Source organism: Dermacentor andersoni, chromosome 8, assembly GCF_023375885.2.
Source record: "Dermacentor andersoni chromosome 8, qqDerAnde1_hic_scaffold, whole genome shotgun sequence".
Classification (NCBI taxonomy): domain Eukaryota; kingdom Metazoa; phylum Arthropoda; class Arachnida; order Ixodida; family Ixodidae; genus Dermacentor; species Dermacentor andersoni.
This window is the reverse complement of record NC_092821.1, coordinates 27,855,896-27,871,152: the sequence shown is the minus strand read 5'-3', so window position 1 is coordinate 27,871,152 and position 15,257 is coordinate 27,855,896. Positions and strand designations below refer to the sequence as shown.

The 15,257-nt window shown below is 40.9% G+C and overlaps 1 long non-coding RNA gene across 1 annotated transcript; it reads right to left on the bottom strand.

Moving 5' to 3' along the window:
- Window positions 1-1,763: 1,763 nt before the first annotated feature.
- Window positions 1,764-14,269, bottom strand: LOC129383534 (uncharacterized). Its single transcript, XR_008611416.2, has 4 exons — window positions 14,174-14,269; window positions 12,621-12,656; window positions 9,785-9,989; window positions 1,764-7,070 (listed from the first exon to the last, which is right to left on the bottom strand). It is a non-coding gene; the product is annotated as an uncharacterized lncRNA (long non-coding RNA).
- Between the last annotated feature and the right edge of the window lie 988 nt (window positions 14,270-15,257).

Genomic DNA, 15,257 nt, shown 5'->3' with positions numbered 1-15,257 from the left:
ATGCAAGTGCGCGTGCGTGATGCACTCCTCATCTTGTGCAGCGCATGCAGCGGTAAAAGGATTCTTGAAAGAAGTTGTTTATGCTGCTCGTTTTCTTGAAGTGCATTTTTCGATAGATTATTTGTCATCAGCAAGCAAAAACCAATTGTATAAGAATTTAGTTGATGTGTTATGTCCTGTACCTTTATATCGTGCAGAGTATGCATTAGGACCCGAACGGGATGTACTGAAACGTGTTTAAAATGCCAATTAGAGCGTCAACTAAAACTTTTTGCTGCTTACTGCACAGTGGCACAATCCCCGTCAAACCATGGTTAAAAGAAAAAGGTATCTATCTGCCTTGGGGTGTAAATTGTATGATATGTAACAAGCCAGAAACAATGGAACATATTTTCTTAGATTGCTCCGATTCAATTTTCTTGTGGGACGTCCTACATGCAGAGGACGCTTAAAATGGATTTTCCGCTAACGCCATTCGGAATTCGGTTCTTGCCATTTGCGCAAACAGAGGACGTGCTATATGATGTCGTGATGTTGGTTACAATGCACAGTGTATGGAAAACAAGAATAGATTTCAGACACGAGCTCGTTGATCCCAAGCCAGCCAAAATATATTTTGCTGAAAGTATTTCATATGTTAGAGATGTGTTAGAGGCCCTTAACGAGCAACCTCAATGGTCGCCCATAACTGAAAAGTTATTGAAGCTTAAACCTTACTAACCAAGCTACACGGGACGGGCTGAAAGTCCCGTTTTTAGTATGTATCGACATGTGTGCAGTTATGTTGAATTCAGAGATACGAATTCTATTGTGACGTATATTTGATGAAATCCGGAAATAAAGAAAAAATAAAGGTCCACGGCATGTGGCAGAACACCCGACCTCTACTGGCGCGAAAACGTCAGTGCAGGCCCTTACATAAAAAATTGTTGAAAGGTTATTGACGTATCATTGTTCAACGTCAACAAATGACCTTGAAAGATCATCGAGGAATTGTTGAAACATCATTGAGGAAATTGTTGACAAGTGTTGATAATTGGCCCGCGACATTCACTCGAAACATCATTGTGGCCTCTCAATTTGAAAGATCATTGGCATATCGTTGAAACTATGGTGTACTTCAATGCTGAAAGCCCATTGAAGCATTGTTGAAGATGTGTTGTTTGTCAATGTTGAAAACCAATTGACGTATTGTTGGAATGTGTTGTTTGTCAATGTTGAAAGCCCATTGAAGCATTGTTGAAGCTCAGAATTGAAAGCCCATTGAGGTATTGTTGAAATGTGTTGTTTGTCATTGTTGAAAGCCCATTGAAGCATTGTTGAAGATGTGTTCAGTCTCAAAATTGAAAGCCCATTGACGTATTGTTGAAATGTGTTGTTCGTCAATATTGAAAGCCCATGGAAGAATTGTTGCAGATCTGTTGAACATCAACACAAATTATGTTGAAATCCCTTTATGCCCCACTGGGTATTTAGCAATTTAAACCTGCACTTACCTTAAAATACTGCTGAGCTATGTTGCATATAATTACCTTTGATGTCACGTTGGTATGTTTGCTGTGAGAGGATAGGGATAAAATTTAAATACAGCCGTTTTGTATCGCAGGCCTCTGTCACCCTGGGCTCAAAACATGCTCCTAGATTGCCTGTAATAAAACATATTGCAAAACTGCTAGCAGTACTGTTATGCCACTTTTTTCAATTGTCAGAGTGAATGGTCCTCCACAAAACCAAGAGTGCTGAACTGATGCAGACAAAAACCATTTTTCTAGGTGAACTGTTTATTTGTAACCAAACATCTGTGTAAATGTACAACGATTTGTAGTTTGAGAACATCAGAAACTTCTTAAAAACTATTCCACAGTACAAACTTCCTGCTGCTTGACACCATAACAAAATTGAATACTGAAGGTGTAGTATGTGTGGCGCTCAAGTAAAACACATTTCCCAAAAGAAATAAATTAAAAAATAAATACCTAAATAAATAAATGTAGAAGCAGACTGACATGACTGTCAATAAGAACACTCCAAAAATGTACTTGCTTTCTCTATTAGGTAGCCAGTGGTACTATAACCATGGCACGATTTGCTTGAGCCCACAGCACTCAACTGAGACCTGATATGCAGGGTGGTTATCTTTAAGTTTCATGGAATTTATTAAACACGGACTGTTGCAGCTCACATAATTCTAGATACAGAGTGCCAAACATTACTTGCATGAGAAATCAAGACACCATAGTCAGCTGATTAAGAAAAACTCAGTTCCTAATAAAGTTTTTACGAATTGTAGACGGTAATTTTACAAGGTGTATGCACTAAGAACAAACTTCCAGAATGACACCAGTAACGAGACACATGCCATCAAACTGGCTGTAGAAATGCACTGCTGTAGCGCTTTTTTGTTAACAAAACGCACTGTTATGCATTGAAGCACAAAAGTAACCGGAATGCCCATGTATTTCTCTCACATTTATGAAAAAATCTCGCAACCGGTGTCATCCTGGAAATTAATTTCAAGTGAATATGTCTTTCAACCTCACTGGCTACAATTTGCAAACTGAAATATGTGCCGTGATGTTTAAGTGAATAATAAATTTATGAGAATCAGTTTAATGTTTCCATTTCTTGTGCTAGTAATGTCCACCTCTGAATAATCCAGCTCAAGAACAAAAATTATGCTACCTGGCACAGACAACTTAAAAAAAATCTGTAAAGCTGAAAAAGGACCACTGTACAATCCTTATTTGTTGGTTGAATGATGTGTGCCAATTTCAGTAAACCTTACATACTTCTGAAATATGGCAATCACAATAAGTGATGCTTATGGGAGCAGTTTATTATGCTGCATTGCTGATGCATGATACATTTGCGTTTTCTGCCATGATAACGTTCCTGCGCAGGTCATTCCATATCAAGCGACTTATTCATATTAACTACTTCAGATTTTTATATGAAAAAAAAACTATTAGTGATGTGCTGGAATAAAACAAAGTTACTCCTTTTGTGAGTTCAATTTTATTCACTGTCACAAAAAAATAACGAAAGAATTCAGAAAAAGATATGGTTTCATGCAAACATGAAAGGCACATCATTGCCATTACCGGAGATTTTTTTTTTTTGCATTTTAAATTTAAGCCGACTTATACCTATTAATTTTTACTCATGTATTTTAGATAGCAATAAACCATGTTTACAAAGCTATGTAAAATGCAGTTTTTACTGAACGCTGACAATGGCACAGATGCACTTGCAGGTGTGCGATTCCATGCCGAGTCGACCAGTGTTTTTTTGACACCACACATATAGCTGAAACATTGCCATGTGTTTACTAGAGTTCAAAACTCGTTACCCACTTTTATTAATTTTTGCCAGATATCTTGTAGCATTTTGGTGACAGTTTAGTTTTCCTGCTCAGCTGAGCTAGAGGACATCAATCAACATTCTTTTTCAAATGCACATTGTATTGATCGAGGCCTTCAAATGGTGTGTGTGGAAATACGGTGAAGTTATCCAACTGCCAAAATAGCCAATTTTTCAAATATTTGAATACTTCAATTGCTTTTGGCACCGGCAAAAATGAGTCAAATTGCAATCCGTTCGATTTTTTTTCGTAACGAAAAATTCACAGGACAGAACTTAAATACAGAATGGTAGCCCAAGTGACATAGTATAGCAAAAAAATATGTGCAGCTTTGAAGGTTCAGTTGATCGCCTGTAAAAAAAAACAAATTCTAATCTTTTGCAAGAAGCTTCAAGTTGAAGGAAAAAACAGCTTTCGTAGTTGGCCAAAAAATATGTGATACATTATTGGATAGCTCTACATGTCTGCTATGCATGTGTGAAGTTAAAGAAGGCATTATTTTTAAATACGAGAAATTCTTTTTTGAAATTTTGTCAGCACCGACTTTTCTCGGATGTGCGCACAGCTTGCCGGCTGGGAATGCACACGACAAAGCTGGCTTTGTCTCCACACAGATGACAGAGAAGCGGTGTTAGGGTCCGCATTTTATTGCCAAGGGCCACATGCTCTAACGCAACGAGGCTTGTGTTTGGTGTGGGCCAGGTAAACCATACAGCCATTGCACATAAACTATCAATACGAGGTCTGTTAAAAAAGTATCTGACCTTTGGCTGAAGAAAAAAAAACTGGCATAACTGGAGCGTTGGAAACCTAATCACCCTCAAAGTAGTCTCCTTGGGACTCCAGTCACTTCTCCCAGCAGTGCTGCCATTGTTAGAAGCATTCCGAGAAGTCCTCTTTCCGAACGGAGTTTAGCTCAGCTGTCGTTGCAGCCATAATGTATTCTCTTGTCTGGAATCGCGCTTCTTTCAATGGCCTCTTGATTTTGGGAAACAGCCAGAAGTCGCAGGCGGCCACATCAGGAAAGTAAGGAGCCTGTCGAACTACAGGAGTCTGGTTATTCGCCAAAAAAGTCTGAATCAAGTGCGAGAAAAGCATTGTCGTCATGGATGCGCCAATTTCCTGTTGACAACTTCGGTATCTTGCGCCACACAGCATCACATAGGCCATGGAGGACATCCCTGTAGTAGTCTTTAGTGATTGTTTGACCCTGTGGTGCGTACCCGTGGTGTACCACACTGCGGGAGTCAAAGAAAGCAGTCAGCAACACTTTAACGTTGATGCGCACTTAGCGGTCTTTGGTTGGTGACGTGGAATGCTTCCACTGTAATGACTGGGATTTGGTTTCCGGGTCGTAAACATACCCCCAAGACTTGTCACCAGTGATTGGTGTTCATGAAGTTGGGGTCACTGTTTGTGGAATCCAGCATGTCTGTGAGACTTCAACACGAAGTTGCTTTAGCTCCACCATGAGCACTTTGGGAACGAATTTCGGTGCAACTCTCTTCATGGCCAAATCTTCAGTGATAATGGAATGTGGATAAAATGTGCTGATGCCCACCTCTTCCACAATTTCTTGGATAGTCACACGACAGTCCCGCATCACCACGGGGTTCACTTCGGCAATGACCTGGTCATTTCGGCATGTTGATGGCCGACTGGAGCGTGGCTCGCTCTCCACCGATGCGTGGCCGTCTTTAAACTGGTTGTACCACTCCTTAATCTGTGTGCTGCTCATAGCATAGTCACCAAAAGCAGTCTGAATCTTCGGAATGGTTTCCACTTGGCTGTCGCCCAGTTTCTGGCAAAATTTGATGCAGTAGCACTGCTCCAGTCACTCCGCCATTTTCCTTGCAATAAAAAACCGACGAGAGCACTGTGTACTACCTCATTCAAATGCTGCGTCCCAGCAACTCACGCTATTGGCAGGCAGGAAGAAATTCGTGCATGCGCACAAAGGTTCAAGGGCGGCTGATGAAAACGCACTTCTTACATATTCATCAGGTGTTCGCAAAAAAGGTCAAATACTTTTCTAACAGACCTCGTACGTATTAAATACGTGAGGGAATCCTGCAGTGCTAAAAGATATGGTTCGTGCAGTTTACAAAAAGAAATAGCTATTATGTAGACAGTAAATCCAGAAAGAGCGCTGATATTGTTTATACAAAGCATTTTAAAGGGCATGTCGCAGTGCAATGCAACATAGAGGGAGCAGGACACTTTGTGCCCTGCTCCCTGAAGCCCAATGACGATGCAAGTAGAAAACACCTTCATAATTAGGACTGAAAACCTACATGAGTACGAACAAATTCTTGTGGTGTTGTTTGCTACCACTGTTTTAGAGCCGGAACATGCTCATCTATAAAAGTCACATGTGCCATGTTTAGTCTGATGTGGTCAGACACCATTGGCAACCACTTCTTGCGTTCATGTTAAAAAAAATACGAATTGAGACTGCAGCTGCAGCGCTAGACATCACCTGCCTTCGCAATGATAAAAAAGGCAGTCAGTTTGTTGAATAGTTCTTGTGGCTAATTATATTAACAATATTTCCTTACTAGATGACATGGCTTCATATATTTATGCTATATTTATGCTGTATGTGTGATCCACAAATCAACATTAAAAAAATAATTTATCGCACTTAAACAATAATACCTTTTTGTTACTTGTCACATGTATAGCAGACATGTAGGGCTGTGTAACGATGGGCGACATATACTTTTGTGCCAACCACCAAAGCTAATTTTTTTACCTTCAACACGAAGCTTTTTGCGAAAAATTTGAACTTTACAGTTTTTTAGCTGATCAACTGAACCTCCAAGGCTTGAAATATTTTGCAGCTATCCCAAGTCAACCAGTCTGATTTTATATTTATTTTGTGCCTTCTGTATTTCCCTACGTTAGAAGAAAATTCAAACTTTGCAAATTTTGGCACTCACACCACATCAGTCTCTTGACATGAACACCATCTGAATATTTGGATCATACAATTTCCCTTTCAGAAGAAACGTGTATCAGTGCCTTCTAGCTTAGCTGGGCAAGAACAATAAATTTTTGTCAAATTTCAAAAAAAATTTTGCGAAGGAAAATAAATGGGGAGCAAGAGTTTGGAGCTTCAACTATATCTGTGATGGTCAAAAATACGTTGGTTGGTTGCCCTGGAATGACTCAAGTGTATGTACGAAAGCAAATTTTCTGATTGTACCTACTCAAAATCAAGCAAACTTGAAATGGTTTGCCATAATGGAACAGTTCTTGACAAAATTGGGTGATTTGGCATGAAATGGCTTAAGATACTTAAAGAATATATTAATAAGGAAACACTTTCCTTACTAGAACCATATCAAAAACTAACATAAAAATGTAGTGAACTATAACAAAGCACAGCACTTGTATTCTGGATTGAGCAATCCAATGTGGACTTCTCAGGAGACTAGCATAATTAACATAAATAAAATTAACATAAAAACGTGAAGGCATAGAAAGGCACAACATTTGTAAGCTCATTTGAGAAATCCAAATTGGGCCCTTCAGGAGACTAACACAGAACATAAGAATGTCGAGAGTTACAAAAGCACAACACTTGTGTTTTGGTTTGAGCTGTCCAACTTGGGCTCTTGAGAGGTTATTGGTCCCATGCGAGAAGCGAGGCCACAGTTCTTTACATAGGGCATGTTGGTACCAGGCAATTTGCGACACGTGAAGCCTGCAAAAACAAGAAGCCAGAACAAGTTTTAAAAAGCAACTTCCACATGCAAAAGAATGGCATGCAATCTGCCCTCGTTATAACGAAATTGATTTATGTATTTGTGTTGCTTTAGTCCAACTTTCCACGGGTACAGCTTTACAGCATGACCATTTAAATTTATTCAGTGCGGCACAGTACTCCACTAAGTGTCAAATGCAGGAAAGGGCAAAGAGGAACAAAACACTGTAGCAAAATAACTTTATGAATATCCTCAATGTCAAAGATGTGAGCTTTGCTTGCTGAGAAACGAAATGGTGAAACAAATTCATGTCGTTCATAAATAAACCTGAACTGACAACTAAAATTATTTCTTGTAACTTTCATAATTAAAATTTGCTGCACTTCACTGTGCTTCTCCATGCTCCAAATACAATACTGTCATGTCACTACAACTGAGTGTAGCTTCATTTGATGTTAGGTTTCCTGAGTTCACATGCAATCGGAATGTACTTCTCGCCTTACAATGACTTAAGACTTTCTACATTAAAGAAGACACTGCTTACAGTGAAGTATGTTTTCTGCCTCGACGACTGAATTACTGTTCTAATGAGGATTCCGTGTAGTGCACCAAGCTGCTTAGCATGACACATGCAGAATGTGACAGAGACGAAGAAGTGGCGTCTTTTAAGAGCCATATGCGATAGGACTGACTTCTTTAACCCTTTTAGGGTTCACTGCCGTACATCTGTGGCTGTGATGCAACGTTCTTAAAAAAATTTGCCTTTTCAGAACAAAGTGTTGCCTAGCATCCCACTGGAGGTGCTGCAACCTTGAGACTTCTAGAAAATATTCTTATAGTGCTGTCGCTCCTTGGGTTTCTCCAAAACTGATTTTTCACCTAGCTCCTTGGTGTCTGTCATTGCAGTAATTTCGGAGTGTTGCCACAAGTTTTTTTGTAAGTTTCATTACACAAAAAAATTATGCTGCTTTATCCTGCATAAAAAAAATAAAACATGTAAAACTGCAAATACTGAAATGGTATTGCCACTTTATTGTTATTTAAAAATATTATTTACCAGTTTATTTTCTCGGAATGTCACTCTGAAGAACTTAAATCTGCAATAAAAATATTAAGGGTGCGCGAAAAGTGATTTTTGAGGCTGAACCGAATAATGCTAGAAGCAAATCAAATAATGGATAGTTTCTGAATAATGAACAGCTGATATCACAATTAATGTAAGATGAGGCTCACATCCTAGTATTATTAAAGTTAGCAAGTTTCTGTCATTGTTATGTTATGAAAAGCTGTTTATTAAAAGCACAAATGGAGCAGCAGAAAGTTTCTTCACATGCACAGGACTCTTCAGTAAGCATAAATGATTGCTGTACAGCCTCTAAAGTACAGCTACTGAAGTAACGTAGCGTGGTCTGCTATTACAAGTTGTTACGTTTTATGTCTACACTATGTTATTGGAGGTGAAAATTTACCGTACTTGGGCTCAAATTTCATGTTTTATTGGTGTTTCGAAATATTAGAATACTCGCATTTACAAATAGTGACCATTCAAAGACTAAATTGAATAGGACACTATTCAATCCGAAAGTTTTGAGCATTTGCACACCACAAAAAATATATAACTCCTAAATTAGAGAGGCATATTTCTCCCCAAAATGTGATCCTCAACAGGCTAAACAAGAGCGACAGAAAAGCCCATTCATCTTTTTGATTAATTGAAGCCCATAATCTACTTGGCAATGGTTCATAATAACCCTGTTAACAGGTAGGTGAAGTAAGGAAGCAGGAATCAATTCTAACAATTTCAGAATGGGAGTAGTGGACATGTCCGATGGTCTGGAAGAAGCTTTATACATTAGGCCCCAAGAGCCTATTCTCAATTCATTGAAGTATATGGGGAAAAGCCACATAAATATTTTTTTCATATCTTAGAATACACATAAATATTTTTTTCATATCTTAGAATACAAAGTGATAAAGTGTGCATTAATAAATACGAGTCATAGGTTAAGTGCTTAGAATGAGTAAGCGCCCACTAAACGTAGTACTGTTGACAGCAATGCTTGCAACTCTGTCCCTGTTGTGTCTTTGATTGAAACAACCAAAAGAAAATTGCCACACCACTCAGGTTCCCTCTGCTAAAAGGCTGCTGTCTGGCATCACATGGACCTCCTTCAATATAGGAGCAACCTTAATTCGATGTGGTCTGTTAAAATTGGTGAAACTACTGTTTCACATCTCAGAACCTGGAGAGCTGTTTTGACTTCTGCAATTTGGTGAACATGCTCCTGCTCGAGCTGAGCAGTAACCACACTTGAGCATACCTTCTCCGCAATTCGCGTATTAGAATAACATTTTCAGGCTAACTAAACATGTCCTCCATGCCAATAGATTTGGAGCGTGCTTCACAGACAACTATTCCTTGCAATGACAGCCAAGTAACACTGCTAATGCGCAAATGCAGCTCATTTTATGTGGTGGAGCCACTAAAAACTTTCAGCAGTGAAGGCAGCTTTTAAATTTTAGAAGCATTTGAGTATGGCGGCATTACGCACTTAAGATCGTACGAACAGTCATTCCAAATAGTAGGCTATTGTCGCATACAACTGCACACACGGGCTACTTGAAAGTCGTTTGTTATGCCAATGGCAAGTTCATAATTTTAGAAAAAAATGTGAATGTAAAAATGCAACCAGAAAGGATATATGGTACTTGCCTATAACAGCACTGACCCTGGTGGGGTCAAGAGCCTTTTTTGCCCCTTGGTGTTATTTCCAAAGCCCAAATGGCCCATGAGCTCCTCCTCTGTGAACACATGGTGAAGCAACGCCCTTGCAAACTTTCCTGGTCCACCATGGCAGACCATGGTAAACTGTGCCAGGATAACCTTCTCAATGTGCACTCCTTCAACCTATGTGAACCTGCATGTTTAAGTAAATGTTAGCAAAACAGTTTTAAGCCTTTCAAGTACATTCACACAACAGCCCTACTGCAAATAAATTACAAAAGTACCTGTTGCAAATCTAGATTGCTAAACCTGACTTCTTACAAGCTTCTTATGCTGTCTGGACGCCACATGTTTCAGAAAAACAATCCAGCACAAACAAGAATAATAAACCAAAGTATCCAAACATCTAGTACTTGAAAAAGGGGAGTACCAGCGAAACACAAATGACACGCACACAAGGAAACGGCATTAGACACGGACGGACCAGCGTCCGTCCCTGTCTAACGCCTTTTACGTGTGTGCACGTCCTTTGTTTTGCTCGTACCCCCCTTTTTCAATTTCATCACGCACCAACTGGCCCAAGAGCTTGCGCTAATGCACATCTAGTACTATTTATTGTGATTACCATTCTTAGGATACTTCATATTTTCAGGTGTTTGTCTCTATTTTCCCATCCATTTGTGTCAATAGGTAGTCCATGGTCTAATGTGGAGATTGGGCTGCTATGTTAAGGGAAGAGTTCAAAATCAACCGTTGGAACAGCTTGGGTGACTGGGTATGCGACCCTGGGCATATGCCACTTTTCAATGAATCTCCTTCCCGCTATCTTGGGCAACTGCTGCTGCTTGTGTTGGCAAGCAGCATTAGGAGCTCAAAGAGGGAGATGATTGTCGATCATTACTAAGATTACCACTACACGTCACGTTAGCTTGCTGTGCTGCAGAAGTAATATGTGAGATTCCACTCCACTGTATGAAATGTACATAAGCTGCAAGGACAGTATGTGCCAACCACCACCTCAATTAAATTAATCGACTCGCAAAGCACAGGCTGCACAAGATCACGGAGTGAACTCAGAAGTTTGTAGACAGTCAGTTGATGTCCATGTCAGGGACCTCCAGGGAAACTCAGTCATTTCCTCGATGTGCCTCATCGTGCCGTCATACATTGTATTACAATTCTGTCTGTCTCGTTGTACCACCGTTCTAATAGCCATCACGTATCACCACAATTCAAAATATAAATAGACACATATATCTACTGTTTATTTAATCTTTATGGAGAATACTTTGAGCATGAGTTTTTGCAAAGATCATGAATTCTACAGCTTAAAGGAGCACTAAAGCAAAATTAAATTAATTAAATTCTGGCGTTTTAAGTGCCAAAACGACAATCTGATGTTTAGGCACGCCTTAGTGGGGAACTCTGGACTAATTTTTACCAAATCAGGCTGCAAGGTACCTGGGCAGTTTTGTATTTCACCTCCATCAAAATGCGGCTGTTTGATCCTGTGACCTCGTGCTTAGCGGAGCTGTGCCAACACCCCTAAGCAACTACGGCATGAAAGCACTAAAGAGAAAAATTATTTTAGATGCATCTGTACATGACCTTCCTACAATTCAAGAGATTCACTCATACCGTGACAAGAGGCTGAGTAAACTGTAAAAGCAGCAAGAGGAAAGATTGGTGGCAGTGCTGCCTTGAAGTTACCACACCCACTTGCTGTGACGTCATGGATTTTGATAATGTCTGTTGAGGTGTAGCAATTTTTTTTACAAATAAAGATGTTCTTCATCGTATTCCAAAAACCCAAAATAAAAAGCGTCAGGAACTTTTACAGAACCAATACAGTTTGAAAAAATACTTGGAATCCATGATGTGACAATGAGGTGTCAGCACAAAGATTTTGGGGCGATACTCAGAAAATTGAACTTTGAGCTTTATTTTCTCTAATAATCAAACAACTACCAAGAAAGTTACAGAAGTAGTTCTTTAAGACGATGCTTTATTTTAAATTCATTTAAGGTGTCATTAGTGTCCCCTTAATACAAAACAAGGAATGCACTTGGCTGCGTAATAGGTTAACATGCATCACTGGTTCTCATTAAGGTAGGATTATCAGTATAGCAAAGGGCATGCACTGGCTGCTCCAGAGGGGAGCCCTTCCACTTCCCCTCAACCTCCCAATTTCCAATTTCTTTATGAGCAGTGATGCAATTTCTGTATCTTAACGAGACATAATGCCAAGGAGATTAAAAATGCCATGCTGGCTACAGCATGTGGTGACCGGCACTTCACACCGTCCAGCTCGGCATCAATCTTTTTGGAATTTGGCCCTTGAAATGCAGAAAGCCCCGATCGCTGCTCGTTCTTCAGCCAACTTTCTCAAAGGGTGCTGCTGTTCTGGTTTGATACCTCTAGCTGTGCACTGCTGTATGACATAGGTCATAATACCTTCGTTCTGGTAAAACTAGAAAGATGTGCACTCATGCAGACCACTAATGTCCACACTAAGTTTCTGAACGCCCCTCTCATATCAGGCATATACACTAAAAAAGGCACATTCCGCGTTTAAAATGTTCACAAGTGACAATGAAATTCACTCCCAGTCCCGGTGCAGTTGCAAAGTCTTTAAGCTGAGTGCTTAAAGGCACCATGTCTCCTAATGAAGGCACTCTGCACCAATTGATCACTGGAGCAAATGCGTTGCAGTTGCATCAGCAATGTTGTTGTTTTTTCTGCTTCCTGCAATACATTTTCACGGTATCACTGTATTTGATCATCGTGACGCTACAGAATGGATGGCCAAAGAATTCACTTTTACCGTTCCAGCTGGGGCCTCTCCCAGCTCATTTTGAATCTGAAAAAAGATGTCACTATTAAAACGTGAAGCCACGATGCAGCAAAAGCGACAATCAAAAGAGCTACATGGACCATTAGGCTGACATAAATGGACGGATACAAATGACTAGTCATTGAATACACTAAAGTGTGGCCGCTCTTGCCAATGCCAGTGTGAGCTTGTCAAAAAATTTATTTCACATTCCTCTGGTTACTTTAAACATTATTTCCACGCATCTACTTAACTGTTATGGCCACATATTAAAGGCAGCTCCTTCATATAAAACCAGTGTTACATTCTTTTACTCCCCGTCTACCTGATGCTACTGAAGTTTTGCTTACTCTCAAAGAAAGAATTTCACAGAACTGCTCTTTCGACAAAGCATTATTCCAAGCTTGTGCAAAGCGTCGTGATTTAGTTCACAACGATGCGCTCCCCTTTCAATCTGTTCACTCTATAGTGCTCTGATTCAAAGCAAAAATTGCTTTTCGACATAACTAGCTACTTCTATGGTCACAAGAAACAATGCTAATTATTGATGTTTATGTTGCCGATAACGTATACATGCCGCCTCGAAACACAGTGGGACGACAACGCAGATATGCCAGGCATCTCGTTCCTTTACTGATTTTAAAACTATTGTTAAATCAGTTACTGAAGTGCGAAAAGCTGCAATTTCACGAAATTACATTATTTTTAATGTTGTAGGACCTGGAGTGCCATGAAATCTGCCTTTCCGTGAATGCAAAGAGCGCCTACGCGAAGCCGTTTGGGCGAAGCACTCGATGGCGACGAACGGAGATGAAAAAATAAAGTTGAATGCGCGCGACCTGGGGGAAAACAAAACGCACCCGGTTGGCAAGGCGTATAACTCGATGATTTCGCAGCACTCTGTGGCATCACCCCTATTGTATCTCACGTATGGCATGTACACCCTTGAAATTCTTTATTATTATTGCGCGACAGCCTCCTCTGTGTTTTCCGATCGCGCGAACATCGGCCGCACGGCGTGTCAGATAGTGGCCTTGAAGCACCGCGGAGTCACTCGATCCTCAAGGGAACAGCGCAACAGAATACACATTCGCCAATCCCACCGCACCCCCCCCCCCCCCTTTTGCTGAAAGCTCGCTCACACGCCTTGTACTAGCGTGGCGCAAACGAAATATCTTCGATTACAGTACAGATCGGATGGTTTCCCGTCGCATTGTTTTGCGCTCATTAATAAGGCTAACTCAATCGGTGCTCGAACACCGTATCAGAAATCATGGCGTACAACATGCCCTGTTTTAACTGGCACCACATAGCTGCCTTACGTCACCACAAGCGGAGTGTAAAGTTAAACCAGGACAAAACTCCACGTTATCTGCCACAAATATAGTGCTGTACAACCCATTCTCGCAACGGAAGGATAGTACTAGGAATGAAAACTAGAAAAGAGGCGCGCGGAAGACACGCACAAGCGCTGAAATCATTTCCCCGCTTCCGTTCACCGCGTCGCAATTGACGAACAAGGGGAATTCGAAACACTCACTCACCCTTGATGTCGCTGAGTCGGAGGCGATCATGGCGATCTTCGAGGCAACAAGTCCATAAAAAGCGAGCAACACGCAGGAATATTCCAAAGACGTCACAGCGAAGCACACAAAGAACACAGAAAACGCAGGAAACTCTCAAGCTAACGGCGTGTACGAACTCGCCGGAATGCGCCAAGCATCAACAGCGCAAACGCACAATCATACATGTACACTCATACAAATACACGCTTATATTATCATAAATTGTACCATTGGATAACAAATTATGTAATTTGATGTTATTACTGAACAATTGTTGCGATTTGCAAGTGTATAAAAGTTTTTTGGTTCGCTTCTTTGATGAACTACTTTCTTTAGCGCAGTAACGCAGTGCACCGGCCGGAGCTAATGGCATGCGCGAGAAAAGGCGCCAAATTCAAACGTCACAAACGCCGCGCTAATTTGTGCGCGCACAGTTTTCGCCATTTGGATTTAAAAAAAAAAAAGTAATGCGTGCCGCAACCATGCGAACTGAACTATTGACCAGAAAACTACAGAAACGTCGCTGTTTGTGCTTCTTATTTCGACGTCATGGCAAACTGCGGGCGGTCTGTCGTCCCATTCTTTAAACATTTGTGCGTGTGCTCCTGCGCTGTGCGATTTGTCACCGAGAACGTATAGCAGCGCAGATTATGCTTGGTGGCCGAGCAGATTCCGAACACATTCGCCAGCACCCCGTCTAGGTCACAGAAAAGAATTTGGCCTCCATGTGAAATATGAGCACCATGCGTACATATCGGCCAAGCTTTTCGTTTCGTTCTGTATTGCGCGCTAACGGGTAAGCGAAACGCACTCTGTAAAAACGATGTTCACTCCTTTCTCCGCCGCACCCACCGTGGTGGCATAGTGGCTGAGCTGTTGCTCTACTAACCCGAGTGCTTGGGATCTAATGCCGGCCGCGGCGGCTGCATTTCGATTGGGGTGAAACGCAAAAACGACCGTGTACTGTGCGTTCGGTGCAGGTTAAAGGACCCCAGATGGCAAAAATAAATATGGCGTTTCTTACTACGGTGCGGCTCATAATCAAAGCGTGGTTTTGGCACGT